General features: G+C 37.2%; 1 long non-coding RNA gene across 1 annotated transcript in view; it reads right to left on the bottom strand.

Moving 5' to 3' along the window:
• Positions 1 to 4,154: 4,154 nt before the first annotated feature.
• Positions 4,155 to 16,345, bottom strand: part of LOC148116577 (uncharacterized) — a 62,996-nt gene continuing 50,805 nt past the window's right edge. Inside the window, exons 3-4 of the long non-coding RNA XR_015731119.1 lie at positions 6,920 to 6,991; positions 4,155 to 5,588 (exon numbers count right to left, since the gene is read on the bottom strand). This is a non-coding gene — a long non-coding RNA (uncharacterized LOC148116577). The remainder of the gene's footprint in view (positions 5,589 to 6,919; positions 6,992 to 16,345) is intronic.

Here is a 16,345-nt window from a genome sequence, read left to right as displayed (position 1 = left end):
AATCCAGATGACAAGAAATGTCAGCATTGTTAAGCTTTTCTTTATTTTATTTTTCTTGCCATCTAGTGGTCATCCAGATTTTGGCAACCTAGATCTGGTAATCCTAGGCCAGGGGTGTTTAAGGTAAACACTCAAAGAGCCACAAAGGCCCTAACCAGAAGCCCCCCATTAAATTCTGGAGCCAACCGGAAGTCTGGTTCCCCCCCACCATAATGTCTCCACCTAGCGTGGCATCCTTTTCCCTCTACCTATCCTATCTGAAAGCCCTATCAATTATCAATATATTATGGAGCTGACTGGCGACAGGAGCCGCAGCAGAGGGATGAAAGAGCCACATGCAGCTCCAGAGCTGCAGGTTGCCTACCCCTGTAACATGTATTGAAAATTGCACATTACAAGTTTTAGTCATGATGCCTGGTTGCTTAGAAAAGTATGATTGCATTATAATTTTGCCCTCTGCTCTTCCAGTCAAGACTGCATTAATTTCTATTGCTATTTCATTTACACTAATGCCTGGATTTGATTCTGTAGTTACATGGAGCAAAACAAAGACAAACAAACAAAAAAATACCTCCCTTTGCTATGACTTGAGATGAAGCAAAGCCTTTCCCTTCCATCCCCCCCCTTCTCTCTGTTGTATATTAACAGATCTAAACAAAATGTAGGTCTCCTTTAAGATTTATTTTCCCATTTTTAAAGGCAAGTAACTTTGCTGACATATTAATGACCTAATTGTGAATAAAATATCCCATTTTCTTTGAAGGATAGTCCCCTTGATCCATTAAATAAACACACTGCATTGCAAAAGAAAAAGAAGAAGAAGAAGAAGTAGAGATAGACTGATATGCAAGAAACACCATCATCAAGACTAGATTTAAAGTCTAAATGTCATATGATTATGCAATCATGAATGTAATGCTGCTTATCCACACTAAATCGTGAGGAGATTGGATTAAATTGTGAGCTATTTGTGTTTTAGAGGTAGAGCAGTAGTAAAAATGAGCTGTTGTCATTATAACTTGCCATTTCTATTTAGATCTTGTTCCAGAACAAAATGTGTGTTTCACTTAAAACTGAAGGTGAAATTGATTATTTGAATTAAACCATCTTTGGTTTAATATAAGTCACAGTATTGCTCCCTCTCCAATAACTTGTTATAGTTAATACAATAACAGTATAAATCCATTCTGTTATAGCCACCTCAACCACTACCAGTTCGGGTGAATCGGTCCGAACAGGCTGAATACCACCTCTGCCTGTATAGGCAGAGTTTCCCCTGGCTAGGAGAGACAGGTTAGGACAGGGGTCTGCAACCTTAAATCCTCAAAGAGCCGTTTGGACCCAGAAAACACTGGGAGTCACAAAACCCTTCCCATGCCTGACTATTTCTTGAGTGTATGTAGTTGAATTAAATGTTCTGTTTTCTTCGGAAACTTTTCTTTTCTTGGGTTTATCCATGGTTGGCCTACCAGGGGTTGAAAAGCTCAATAAATCGTGTGCCAGCGGGTGTCACATATTGGCAGTTGTGATGCATATTTTGAGTGACAGGGAGCCATAGCAGAGGGGTGAAAGAGACAAATGTGGCTCCAGAGCCACAGGTTGCTGACCCCTGGGTTAGGAAAAGAGTGTCTGACCTAAACTCATCCTATGAGCTTCCATGGGTGAGAGTAGACTTGATTCTTAGTTAAAGTTCTTACCTCTGGTTACAGCAATTACTCAAACATAAAGAATGCCAAGATCATTTATTTGATAGTCTGGATTTAAATATGTGAGTCTTGGCTGAGTTAAACTGAGAAAAGTAATAACTTGCAGTGGCTTTAAGCGATTAAAGCTTTTTTAAAAAAAACTTACAACAGTAATTACTGAATATTATTGTCACTATTATTGCTAATTTTATTTGCTACCATTGAACTGTAATATCCATTATTATGTTTTTAAGACACATTAACATTTTAAGTGTTTGATTAAACATGCCACAATATTCATATTGACCGTGTTTGCTAGAATAGTAAACTAGTAGCAATATGACTTCATTAACCTATTTTCACATGAGATTCTAGAGAAATCCACCAGTTTCTCTTCCAAATTAAAATTTGAAGTGCCTTAAGCATCACTGGCATCCTATCCTAGCTTGAAACCTCTTCTATTTTTTTTTTTGAAAGAAAAAAAAAAAAGAGGCATTGGGGTTACAGACATGGTTGCATATTTGAGAAAAGGAGGACATTGGTCAGAAATGAGAATAGCATTTTCTTCTTCCCTTTATACCTTTTGGTAAACTTCTAAATCAGTTCTAGAGGTGACAGCCTTACACAATAGAGGCAACTTATTCCACAGAAAAATTAGAGAGGAGCTACAATAACAAATCCTTTGCAAGTCTAATTCTATTTTACCTTCCTTCCCCCTTTATGCTTCATTGAATCAGGAAGAATGCATAAAACAGACTAACAGAGTTTGACGGGACCTTGGAGGTCTTCTAGTCCAACCCTCTGCTCAACAGGATACCCTATACTATTTCAGACAAATGGTTATCCAATCTCTTCTTAAAAGTCTCCAGTGATGGAGCACCCACAACTTCTGAAGGCAAGCTGTTTGACTGATTAATTGTTCTCACTGTCAGGAAATTTCTCCTTAGTTCTCTTCCATCAATTATGTCTTGTCCTGCCCTCAGGGGTTTTGGAGAATAAGTTAACTCCTCTTCCCTCTCTATCTCCCCCAAATATTGGAAGACTGTTATTTTGTCACCCCCAGTTCTTCTCTTTGTTAGTATTAACATTATACTAGTTGTACTGTACTGTACTGTATTATCATATATATTCACATTATATAAATGATAATACAATACAATACAATACAATACAATACAATACAATACAATACAATACAATACAATACAATACAATACAATACAATACAATACATAATAATCAGTATATTAGTAATAGTAATCAGACTGAGTCTCTTCCTAAGTACAATCTCCTTTCCCAGGGCTCAAGGAATGCTTCTTTACTCATTGTTTTTGTTACAGACTCTGAAAATTCCCTTCATGGCCATCTCTGTGACTTTGTACATGAAAACCTCCAGATGAGAAGTTTAGGTTGTACAGGAGGCTCCAGGAGCAGTGAGTGACTGAAAGTCTAATTGTGCAAGTAACCATCCATTTACCTAAACTTTCATCCATGTTTTCAAATGGACAGTATGTTCTACATCATTCTTGTGTCTGCTTTTGTAATATTCAGTGTTTACTTTTGTGGATAAGTATTCTACCTGATCAATCAGTACTGATTCATGGGTGATACAGGTACACTGTAAATTTAGGGGAAAATACATTTTCATCACCAATAAGTTTTTGCATAGCTAAAAATAAATTTATCTTTAAGACAAAAACCTACCCTGAGAAATAAGAGGAACGTATAAGGACCTGAATCATATGTATGACTTTTCAAAATAAAAAAAAAAACAATATTTTTTTCTCAATGCTTCACTAGCAAAACTAGTTTAGCAACTGGACCTGTGCTGCATGCAGTATTTATATTTATATCTGGAAAACATATCTAAGACTGTAGATGAACCTCTCTGCCTTGCATATAAAAAAGGCAATACAACAAACTATGGGGAAATGTAAGTATGGACCAAATCATCTACACTGATTTGTTGCCAAGTAGGGACTTGTCTTTTAAGTTTTCCTAAATTTTTAATAAAAGGTTAAATTCATATTTAGAATTAATATCTTTGTAGGCACTCTAGCAATCATTATGACCTTATGGAGACATTAGCATGAAAAAAATGGATTGGCAATAAAATTAAAGATTATTCCTTTGATGAATCTTCTTTTACAGATTATCCCAAATATTTCCTATACATTCAACAAAGTTTGTTTCCTAGTTCTCTATTTAAGCTCTATTTATTTACCATAAATACTTATAGTTTCTCAGACGTATACTGTCACAGGAAAATATATTGAAGAGACAATCTACCCTGTTCTCTTTTCAAAAAAGACATGCTAGTTCTAATTGTGCAAATTTGACTTTGGAAAATATCTTCTGAAGAACCAATATAAGTTCATAGCTGATAGGAAAGGTTCAAAGATAGTGGTTGTATGAATATTGTGTGTCCCTTGTGTTGACAAACTGGCATGGTTTGAAAAAAGAATAGTCTTTTATCGTTGCACAATAACCAAAGTCTTCAGTTTTATTTGAGATGATAGTTCTAATGTTCAGCATCTAAAACAAATTCCATTTGGAGCCTATACAAAGACATTTAGTGGTACTACCAAAATATGAATTAATCCTGGAGAAGGTATTGCAGAACTTAAAATCAATATATGTAATTTGTGTGCCTACATTGTACACATGGTGTTGTCATGTATTCTATGCAGCATCTCATCAAATAATCAATCATCACCCCCAATATGTCATTACATCTTTCTTTTGCAGGAAAATATTTTAGAAATAGAAATCTAAAAGAAAGTAGTGAACTTCCTTTCCTTTATTCAAAAATGAAAGTCTCCAAATGTAGCTCAATTTAAGAATGCAGAGCTTGCTTCATTTTTCATAATATTTGTTACTACCATATAATAAAGGGCATATTCTATTTATAAAACAACAACAAAAAAATCACTAACATGAAGTGGATATTTTTGAACAAATTGTAGGCACTCAACAGTTTGCTTAAATAAAACTGGCATGCGTATAAAGATGTGAAAACGAAGTACTAATATTGACAATTAAAGACAATACATTTTTGTTAATTGACCTGGTGGTAGAAGAAACCAACAGAAAACAGAAAAACCTTCCTTACAAATGTCAATCAGTTGATGGCTGACTTTATTTTCCAATAGTCTAAAGTTCCCATAGGAAGTCATAGTCTAGATCTGGGTTAAGCATTCTGAAGAATGGTCTAGCTAGAGTAATAACCTTAAAAGATGTCTTGCAGGGCATCTCAGTAATCAAGCTATGAAAAAAAGAAAGAAAGTAAGAAAGAAGCTATCTGGGAGACATGTACCAAATATAGACTTTGCTTTCACTTTTTACTGCCTCTGGATGGTCATCATTAATGTGCCTTCCTGCCCTCTCATTTTCTTGACCAATCGTTCTTATCTTCTATTTCATAAAAGTTTTCTCTGTGTTGAGCTCAGACTTAAAACACATTATTAAGAAAGGAAAGGTAAACAAAACAATATAAAAATAGAATAACAGAGTTTAAAAACAACGTGTATCCAGTCTAAAGAGCAGCCCAATAGGCTAGATAAAAAGCAGCAATAGCAATGGTAAGGCTGATAAACATAGCCTCAGATCTACATTAATAATGTCACAACCACACACTGTAATTCAGGCAGACTAACTTGGTTCTTTCTGTATGTGAGAAAATAAAAGAACATCACTAAATACAGTATATTTAAAGTACCACATGTTTATCAATCCTTCTCCCAAGCTGAGATGTATAATACAGAGAAGAAAAAAAGTGCAAACAACGTATCTCCTTCTTCGTTTCAGATTCAGATGAAATGAGTTTGCCAAATTGTTCTTTCAAGGGAGACAATTCCCTGGAATTCCTGGAACCATTTTCCCACCAAGAAATTGTGATCACTTCTATAAATATGGATAAACAGATTCACATTAACATAACGTGAAGTATAACTTACTGAAAACAGTTTGTCAGTATGCCAACTAGCATTCAACAGTGGTAAGAAACCAAAATAAAGGCAACCAAGAATTAAATGTTGTTTAGCAACCATTTTTCATTGTATGTATGCATGTATTTAATGATTCATTTTTAAAACAAGGACCAGGCAAAAAGATTCTGCAGAATTATACCTCTTCCAAGAAATGTTTGTAAGTACATCGTTTTGTAGCTGTATTATCTAAGATTTCACTGATGTCTTTACAATGGATAGTAATAGAATAATGTCTGGCTCTTTATCACTTGGTAATGACCTCTGCTCTGACTGTACTAATAGCTACAGATCATTCTAAGTGAAGCAGTCTTAAATTGTATTTTGGGAAAGAAAATGGCTCAATAATGTTAATTTCCCAAACTGGTTCATTCCACATATCCACATATGCTGTTACTCAGTGGTGGGTTCCTCCCGGTTCGGTCTGGTTCGGCCAAGCCGGTAGAGGTGATGATATGACATCACCGAACCGGTTCTACCCCCCTGCCCTTCCACCCCCCACCCCCATGTTATTCTTACCTTTTATTTGGTCCCACCCCCAATCTATTGCTGCCTCCTGAGTCCCAGCTGATGACTAGAGGGAAAAAAAACTGTTTAAACTCTTGCCGCAGGGCTTCAAAGGGCCGTTCTACAGCTGATCAGTGTTAAAAGCAAACAAATGAGTCTGGTCGTAAGTGCGAGGACTGGTCGTAAGTGCGTGGACCTTCCAGAAATGACTCTGACCAGCTAGCGACGCCCACCTAGTCACATGACCCCCAAGCCACACCCATAAAATAAGCCATGCGCACAGCTGACTTTGTATAAATATACAAAAGTATGAAGGCTATTGCTTAATGCATTGTAAGCCGCCCTGAGTCTCCGGAGAAGGGCAGCATATAAATCAAATTTAAAAAAAAATCTCCCTTTTTACAACCCTGTAATCCCTTAATTTGGGGTAGTGTTGGGGCAACTGGATGGAGCTGAGCCTTGACTGGCCGGGTGCCCTTCCTGATGCCTATGTGAAGTTTACAGCATATTTTTTTTTTTCTTTTCACCCTAAGAGAGAAACATCTGCTGCTACCTAGTATTGAACTCTCAATCTTCTGAGTGGGAGGAGAATATCTTCACCATTAGGTCACCATGCCGTTTTAATAAAGCAATAGCAAGCCACACAAAAAATCCAAACTATTCTAGCTTGAACTTTGGAGCCTCCCAGAATAGGGTGAAAGATGGACAGCTATATAATGTCTTAAGTAAATAAATAAATACCTTTTGAACTTCTTTTAACCCTTCCAGCCAGTACAATCCTTGTGAGAAGGATGATGAGAACTCATCTCATTCCTGTAAAAGAGGGACAATGTATGTAAGAAGCTACTGTAGATTCAAACCTGACTCCACTATCTCCCCCTCCCCCCCGTTTGGCCGTTTGGGGTATATACACTTAAGGAAAGCAGCATAAAAATAAATATAAATACATGAGATCTATTGTATTGTACTACCCTGTTTTCCCCAAAATAAGACATCCCCTGATAATAATCCCAATCGGGCTTTTGAGCACATGGCAATAAGGCCAAACGCTTATTTCAGGGTTCAAACAAATATAAGACAGGGTCTTATTTTCGGGAAAACACGGTAGCTGTTTTGTTCTCAGCATTCTTTAACTGATTACTAAGAGTGCAAGAAATATGACTTGTGGCCCTATGGGACTCATCAGGGAATTATGTGTAGCCTGTGATGCCCACTTACCTCTTCTTTTCCCCTTTAGCGCCAGCTGTTATTTCTTTTCCACTGTTTTTCATCAGAGTTTATGCCACTCCAATTGCTCCTTTTCTCTGTTTGACCTGCCCTTTATGTCCTAGACCTAGAATTATGGAATCAGCATTTGATCCACATTTCCAGTAGAACCATTATTCCATATCCTGCATTCTGGAATAATCGGAAATCCATTGCTTTTGGTTCACCTCAAACATCAGAATGTTAAATGAAACCTACTTACAACAGCTGTAAAACATGAAGGTTTCTGAACTGCTTTGTGGTTCTTCCCCCCCCCCAAAAAAGAAGCAATGTTCAGAATGAATAAATATTTATTATGTAGTGCTCACATTCTTACTGCAAGGAGTAAGAACTCTAGCAAACTTGTCAATTGGTGGCCAAATTGGGTGGAGGTAATGCATCTGTATGTTAAGGAAAAGGCCACTTTTGTTATAGACTGAAAGTTGCCTTACGCCCTGAGAAAATCTGTGCCATTTATCAGAAAATCTGACTGTGGGGCTAAAGGAAAATACCACATAGTTAATATGAGGAACAGCTTTTATTAGAAACCTGAATGTTGCCTAATAAGTACATAAAAATACACAGAACTATACTTTTTAAATATAAATATAAAATGTTAGCAATAAAGATATTTGGACAAATTTATAAATCAGGGTTTCATGTTGCATTATATACAGTAGCATAGGTCCTGGAATGATTTCAATAGCAAAGTAGATTTTTACTCCCAAATGAAGCCAAATATGCATGTCATAGGATAATGTTGCAAAATCCAATCTGGGTCAGTCACCGGATCAGAGGTTTTGTCTTCTGAGCTTTTGTACTTGTGTTGGAGCCCATCCTCAGGGAACTCTCTCACTAGAATGTGTGCTTTGGGCTATTCTATGTGTAGTATTTATGTGTGTTTGGTTGTGTGTGTGTGTGTTTTAGTTGGTGATTGGGGCATTGATGGCCAACTATTAAGTCTCTGGCTATTGTTTCCTTGTGCTGCTAAGGCCTCAGCTTCTAAGTACTTGATAAGCAGGTGATAAATCAGCATTCCTTTTGACTGATAAGGGGGCCATTTCCCAGACTTCAATCATTTCCCTGGCTATTTTTGTACCTGCTTGGCCAACATTCTTAGTGGCTGCAAAATTGAATGTATGACCTTATGCATTGCAATAAAAAGAGCCAGGGAAATGATTGAATGTTAAACTGGATGGATTTCTCTCTGCTTGTTTGTATTTGTTCTTATGTTTAGCCATTGAAAATGTACTCCCCACCAACACCACCAAAAGAATCCTCTCTGTATTTCTTACTTTAAAATAAAGGCAACATTTTAAAATAACTTTAAAAGCTGAGGTGATATTATTCACCCTGCTCTGTATCATAGCACACTGTGCAATCGTGAAAATTGGCTGGGTCACTAATTAAACCCCACAGGTTAAAATCTGTTTAAATGACATGGCATGAGGATCAAGACAGAAAGTACAGAAGGAGGAAAAATGGATGGGCTGTTTGGGTTGCCACGTCATGATTTCCCATGTGCATTTTCATTCCAGTATAGACTCACACATGGGTGTCACCATGCTGCCTGTTAGACTGAAAGATACCTGCAGAATAGATGCTAGAAGAAAGAAAAATAACCAAGTTCACCTTTTTGTGTAGATAAATTATGATGAGTCATAATAATAAACTTAATTGTGGTGAGGAGTGATGAGAGAGAGAGAGAGAGAGAGAGAGAGAGAGAGAGAGAGAGAGAGAGAGAGAGAGAGAGAGAGAGGGAGAGAGAGATTGACTAAAATCATAGCTGATATAATTCTAGATTAGGGGTATCAAACTGGATTTCTTTGAGGGCCATATCAGCATTGTAGTTCTCCTCCGCGGGCTGCCCAGGGGTGGGGAAAAGATGGGACGGATGCCTCCTGCGGCACCTGTCAGTCAAAACGGGGTGTGGGGGGTGGGTTGTGTGCCCACCCCCCACACACCCCGTTTTGGCTGCCAGAGGCACCATAGGCTGGTCCTTTGCTGTTTCCAGGCTGGCCTGTTGCCCAGATTTAAGTATTTATTTATTTATTTATTTATTTATTTATTTATTTATTTATTTATTTATTTATTTATTTATTATTGCGATTTATATGCCGCCTTTCTCCCGAGGGACTCAAGGCGGCTTACAAAATGACAATTTCCAATACAAATCACAACAAAATAAAATTAAAATCAACACCCCAATTAAAACAGTTTAAAATTATAACTGAACCCAAACGGATCAGTTCAGTTGATGGAAGAGCCACGTCTTCAGCTCGCGACGGAAGGAAAGGAGGTCCCCGCAGGCCTGGATCCAGCCCGCAGGCCTTGAGTTTGACACCCCTGCTCTAGATTTTAGTGCTCTCACTTGTCTCTCTCTCTCTAAATAATTCATCCATAATTTTAGCAATAAGATGTTCATCGTTAGTACATAGTTCAAATTCAAATATTGTTTTATCATATTCAAAAATGATTTTCTTCTCAATGAAACTACAACATATAGTAATAAAAGGTTGTAGAACACACAAATATATCCTGTTGTTGAAAGTTGGGCAACATATAGAGTAAATTTAATACATTATTATTATTATTATTATTATTATTATTATTATTATTATTATTTAATCTTTAGTGAGATTCACAGCCTTTGAGGCTGGTTAATAGCTCAGCAGCTCGAGTCCTAACCAAGGACCTAAGAACTGTTAAGGTATCGTCGGAGGATGTAAGCTGTTCTGAGTAAGGTGGTTTTTTGTAGAGTCAAAATGTTCAAGTCCGGCAAATTTAGAATTTCTAAATAGCGGGGTAGCCCTTTGGGTATTGCTCCAAGGGCTCCAATTACAATCGGGACAACACACAATTTCTTTTTCCATAGTCGCTCAACTTCAATTTGCAAGTCCCGGTACTTTGTGATTTTTTCTTGCTGCTTATCTTCAATCCGTGCATCACCAGGTATTGCAATGTCAATGAACCATACTTTTTTCTTTTCAACTATTGTTATGTCAGGTGTGTTGTGAACCAAGTGCCTGTCAGTCTGAATCCTAAAGTCCCACAAGATCTTGAGTTTCTCATTCTCTAAAACTTTCTCAACCTGATGTTCCCAGTGGTTTTTGCTGTACTCAAATCCAAACTTCTGGCACAATTTCCAGTGAATGATCTTAGCAACACGGTCATGGTGTTGTAGGTAGTCAGTTTGTGAAATTTTGCTGCACCCACTGATCAGGTGGTCGACTGTCTCATCTTTCTCATTGCAGAGGCGGCATTTGCTGTTGGTGGTAACATGTTGAATTTTTGCCTTCATGCAGTTTGTGGCTAGGGCTTGTTCTTGAGCTGCCAAAATAAAGCTTTCTGTTTCTTTTTTCAGTACTCCTGATCTTAACCAGTTCCAAGTTAGTTTCTGGTCAGCTTTGCCTTCAATACTTTTCAAGTATTAGCCATGCAGAGCTTTGTGTTTCCAATTTTCAGCTCGCTGCTCAATTACTTCTTTCTTATATTCTGCTTTTGTTTTAGTTGTCTTTAAAAGGCCTCCTTTATTTACTTCCTTAATCATTGGTTCTTCACTTTTCTGGATGTAATCATTCAAGCTGCATTTTTCTTCTTCCACAGTCTGCTTTACTTGTAGGAGTCCTCGACCACCTTCTGCTCTTGGTAAACATAATTGGTCAACATCACTTTTAGGGTACAAGGCATGATTCATTGTCATAAGCTTCCTTATTTTTCTGTCCAAATTGTCTAACTCCATCTGGGTCCAGTCAATTATTCCTGCAGAGTATCTAATCACAGGTATAGCCCAGGTATTTATGGTTTTTATGATGTTTCCTCCACTCAATTTGGACATTAATATCTTACGAATTCGCCGAATGTACTTGGCTGAAGTTAATTCCTTGACTTTATTATGCATTAAGTCAGAGGAATTAACTTCAGCCAAGTACATTCGGTGAATTCGTAAGATATTAATGTCCAAATTGAGTTGTTGTTGTTGTTGTTGTTGTTGTTGTTGTTGTTGTTATTATTATTATAATAATAATTATTATTACTATTATATTACCATTTCTAATGGCACAGTGATTAGAGTGCAGTTTTGCAGGCTTCTGAGGTTGGTAAAATGAGGACCCTGATTGTTGTGGGCAATATGCTGACTCTGTAAACCACTTAGAGAGGGTTATAAAAGCACTATGAAGCGGTATATAAGTCTTAGTGCTATTGTTATTATTCTTCAAAGCTTCAAAGGCAAAGTAAAGTTTTTGGATTGCTGTTCACAAATCTTGCTAAATAGAAGGGAACCTATGGCATATGCTATAAAAAAAAATGAAGCTTCAAAGATTTAAAGGATGAGAACACTGCAAGTCTTTTTCCAAAAGATTCTTAATAAATGGTTGGGTAATTCCATTTTTATTGGAAATAAAAATGCCAGCAGAACTTTCATCATTTCCTATAGAGTTTGATTGCACCAGTGACACCAACAAAGGTATATAAGTCAGAAAAGGTCAATGTGATTCTTCATAAATCATAACTGTACATTTCCTTTGTCTACTTTTAGATAGTGCAGTAATTAGATCAGCACTATAAAGGAAATAAGGATATCACCAAAATAGTTATTAAGTAACTTCATGAGCTAATTATTAATCTAAAACTAATTTTGACCCTCTGCCACTGCATTTTGTCTTCTTGTGCTACCTGGTTATTAAAACGCCACAAAATTAAGCTGATAAAATAATTGATTGAAAGGGTCTATCTAATCAAGCTAACATTTTGTTTTTTACAATCTGGAATTGTGGCGTTAAATACAAACAAGGCAGTTAGATGTGTGATGATCTAAATTATAAAAAAAAACATATAAAATATACCTGGCCATCTTATTTTATTTAACAGTGACAGATGACTGTTCTGAAATCAGTTTTAACTCTGTTATCTTTGGGGTGATTGAGAATATAAAGGTACATTTTAAAAAGGGAGCAGAAAAAATTCCCTCTCAACTCTTTACTTCAAAACTTTGGGGGGGGGTGTGGAATTTCACAAAATGGCAATTTACAGTACATAAGCAAATGTCTCCACATTTTGGAATAACAAATCACAAGACACCCTTAGGAAAAAAAAAGGTGGAAGAGAAATGTCAAATTAATGAGCCCATAAAACTGCTGCAAATGAAACGTGTAAATACATTGATCTTTTTTTTTTAAGGGGAGGAGAAAACTCCCCCAACCTAATGCTTTCCTTATGATTTTTACATCACAAGAAAAACCTGTTCTATTTGCACCAGCACAGCTTCTCAGTAAACAGTGTTCTTTCTTATCTGCTCGATGCCTTCTCCCTAGGCTATGGCAGATTTTTCATTTAGCTAAAAGCTCAGTAAGAGGTCTGTGAGAATGATAATCCTAGCATGGACCGCAGCTGGCACTTTCATGGGGTGGATGATTAGTAGAACGTTTTCTATTCGACCTGGAGAAATTCTCTCAGTGGGAAGTTAACATCCGCTTACTGTCTTCACCAGAAACACACTCATCAGTTTCCCATCTGACACCCAAGAACACAAGAAGCTCCTTGAATAATACAAACGATGGGGGGAACATCAGATTTTTTAAAATGATGATGATGATGATGATGATGATGATGATGATGATGATGATGATATATCAGGGTGAATGACAACTCAATTCAGGAGCTTTTTCTTCTATTTTTAACTCCTCACTCTGATGCGATCCAATTTCTTTTGCTCCACGCAGGCAAATTTTTAAGCCCCCTCTCTCAATGTTGTGTGTGTGTGTGTGGGTGTTTGGGGATAATTCCTCGCCAATTGAATTGAAGGCTGGAGGTAGCTGTTTATGTGAACGACTAACGGGGCATTTTCCTTCCAAAGGGTCTCCAGCTCTGAAAGGGTTAAACTTTATATGCCAACTATAAATCCAGAAGAGCATTATGCAGGATTTTATATCTAGGGGATTTTGTATAAGCTTAACGGAAAATGTTTAAATCACCTAATTTACCCTTAAATCTTTTTTTTTTCAAGTTTAGTTTAGTTTTATTTGATCTCTATACTGTGGACTGTTCTGTGACCTGATGCTTATATTTCATAATAAAGCTGTGGAGGGAAGTGCTCTTGTCATTGTGAAAAGCTGCTTAAAGAAGTTTTCTCATCCCCTGTATTGAGACACATCACCCCTCGTGTCAGAATACTTGACCCAGAAGTATTGACTACTAAAAGTGACTCCCTAAGAATGTGAAACCCACTATCATCTGAGTGCACTGTGAAAACCTAATGACTTCAGCGTATGCACACCGAGTAATATCAAATCTTGCTTTGTACCCTTCACCTTCATTTTATAATCCAAGCCTTTGTATGCAGTAATGAGGTATGTGCTATAAGGAAGTCTGTTTAATAGGATTTAATGCACCTGTGAGCAAAAGCATTTTAGCTTTTTATCCCCAGAAGCCCGGTAACAGAAAGCCTTTAATACTGATGTGATGGAATATAAATGTAGAAATATTATAATCACCCAAAGTTTTTTTTTCCCCCACCAAAAAGTTGACGCTCTTTTTGTGAGAGTATTTGACTGCCAAGCATAAGGATGTCACAGGAGGAGCGCATACAATGAACATGTCACAAGGGAGCGACCGAGGCATGTACATAATTGTGATGTTTTTGTTTTTTTTTTTAGCTGAAGTCTGGAGTTTGCCAAACTATGTTACTTGGCTTTGCAAGGATTTGGGAGCATTTATTAACTGCATTTAGTTTAGGATTGGGGAAAAGGCACATGGTGCTTTGCATACATTTGCATATTCCTGAAAATATGCAAAAGGAAATAATCCAAATTCTTGAAAGCATTAATTGGTAATGGCATCATTCTCAAAATTTAATACCAACTCAGAGTCACAGGTCATGCCTTTTCTTTACATTTTTTTCAGACGCTAGCAATCAGATAATTCCATGAACCTTTTATAATAAGAAGATGGTAGCACATCCCAGATGCATGTACAGTACCAGGATAACAGAATAATAGAAGACTTCTAGTCCAACCCCTTGGTCAAGCAGTAAACCTTATACCATTTCAGACACAACTAGTTGTCTCTTATTAATCTCTTATTAACAACCCTCAGTTGTTGTTGTGCTCAGTTGGAACACACACAACTTCTGAAGGCGAGTTGTTCCACTGATTAATTGTTCTGTCAGGAAATTTCTCCTTAGTTCTAGGTTGGCTCCCTCTTCGATTAGTTTCCAGGATCCTTAAAATGAGATATAATCTTTTACCCATGTCTCAGAAATCTCAACTCCAAAATTGGGGAACATTGTGGTTGGATTCATAGAACATGCCAAGCCACAGTATAGCTAATTTTATCTATGGATTAGCACGGGGAATAGTCTTACTTACAAGAGGTGGGGTTGGGTAGGCAGATGAGAACTATGGTTGGTGGAAAAATGATGGTCATTCAACATGAGGCAAGGTTGTTTCCTCGCATTTGAGGCAGGAGGTCAGGAGGGTTGTTTTTTTTTCCTTTTAATAGTCTTGTGACTGTTTTAAGATGTACCCCGGTGTCCCAGAAGTTACCAAGCACCTCCTGAATAGGGATAAGGTTATCCCAGAGGACAAAAGTACCTGGCTTTGCTTAGTGGATTTCCCGAATTGATAGTTGTCAGTTACATGTATAATAGTATAATCCAGAAAAGTGTTACTTGAAGATAAGGTTATTACCTTGAGATGGCCTTTTCCATAATTCCATTAATCATTTGCTTTCCACCATGGAACTACTTTGCTACTTCTGTACTATCTCCCTTCTGTTCATTATTTCTTAACTTCTCTTCCTATCCCATCATTATGCTAAGTACCTAGAAATTGCTTGGCCTGCTTTTTGCGATTGCTTTTCTAATTATGTACCACCTCCCCACATGACAATGATTTGTCAAGGTGAAAGTTGTCATTGCTTTGTCTCCCATTATTTGTTAATTCTGCATTCCTATATCACCGAATTCTCTTTCATTTCAAATTTTGTGAGTCATCTGTTCATTCTGAATTGACTTCATAAATTACGTGTGGTCTGAATTTAACATGGGTGTGGAAAGGAGGGTTTAGGATAGGATCTGCAGGATTTATACTCACCAACCATGAAAGAGCATTCTGGCACCAGTCTTTGATGAACCCTGTATTCTAGCTCAGGGGTCAGCAATCTTAAATACTTAAAGAGCCGTTTGGACCCGTTCCCACAGAAAAGAAAATACCGGGAGCCACAAAACCCTTCCCATGTCTGACTCTTTCCTGAGCGGCCACAAAACTAGCATATGTAGTTGAATTAAACTTTCTGTTTTCTTCTGAAACTTTTCTTTTCTTGGATTTATCCATGGTTGGCCTACCGGGGTCAAAAAGCTCAATAAATGGCATACCAGTGAGTGTTGCACATTGGCAGTTTGAGCGACAGGGAGCTGCAGCAGAGGGATGAAAGAGCCACATGCGGCTCCAGAGCTGTGGGTTGCTGACCCCTGTTCTAGCTAAAGACTTACCAAGTTCTTCTATGCTTTTGGTGAGATGCCTTCCATTTGCATAGATCTTATGGTTCATGTTCGAAACCAAGGTTTTCAGGTATCAAGGATATTTGCTTACATACAATCTGTGCATGTAATGAAATGCTGAAATTAAATGTGACTCAATTTTTTAAAAAATCACATATTTAAAATTTAAATTTAGACTTACCTTTGAGTTCCATTTCAGCTTGTGGGTATGTCCTATGAATGAATTTGAAGACCACAGCATTCAAGATCAATTTGCCAAATATAGTTACTCTTTCATATATCGTTTTTCATATTTTCATGTGTATCAGGTTAAGGCCAATGCCTTTAAGAGGAGTGGCAGCTGAATATTTGAAAAATAGATGAGGTTCAATGCAATAATTTAATTAAGATTGCTTTATGAAAGTACCTTGACTGGCAGACTG

This window comes from Pantherophis guttatus, chromosome 1, assembly GCF_059756535.1.
Source record: "Pantherophis guttatus breed Tessera chromosome 1, ASM5975653v1, whole genome shotgun sequence".
NCBI lineage: Eukaryota > Metazoa > Chordata > Lepidosauria > Squamata > Colubridae > Pantherophis > Pantherophis guttatus.
Note: the sequence above shows the minus strand (reverse complement) of the source record. Positions and strands in the feature narration are given on the sequence as shown.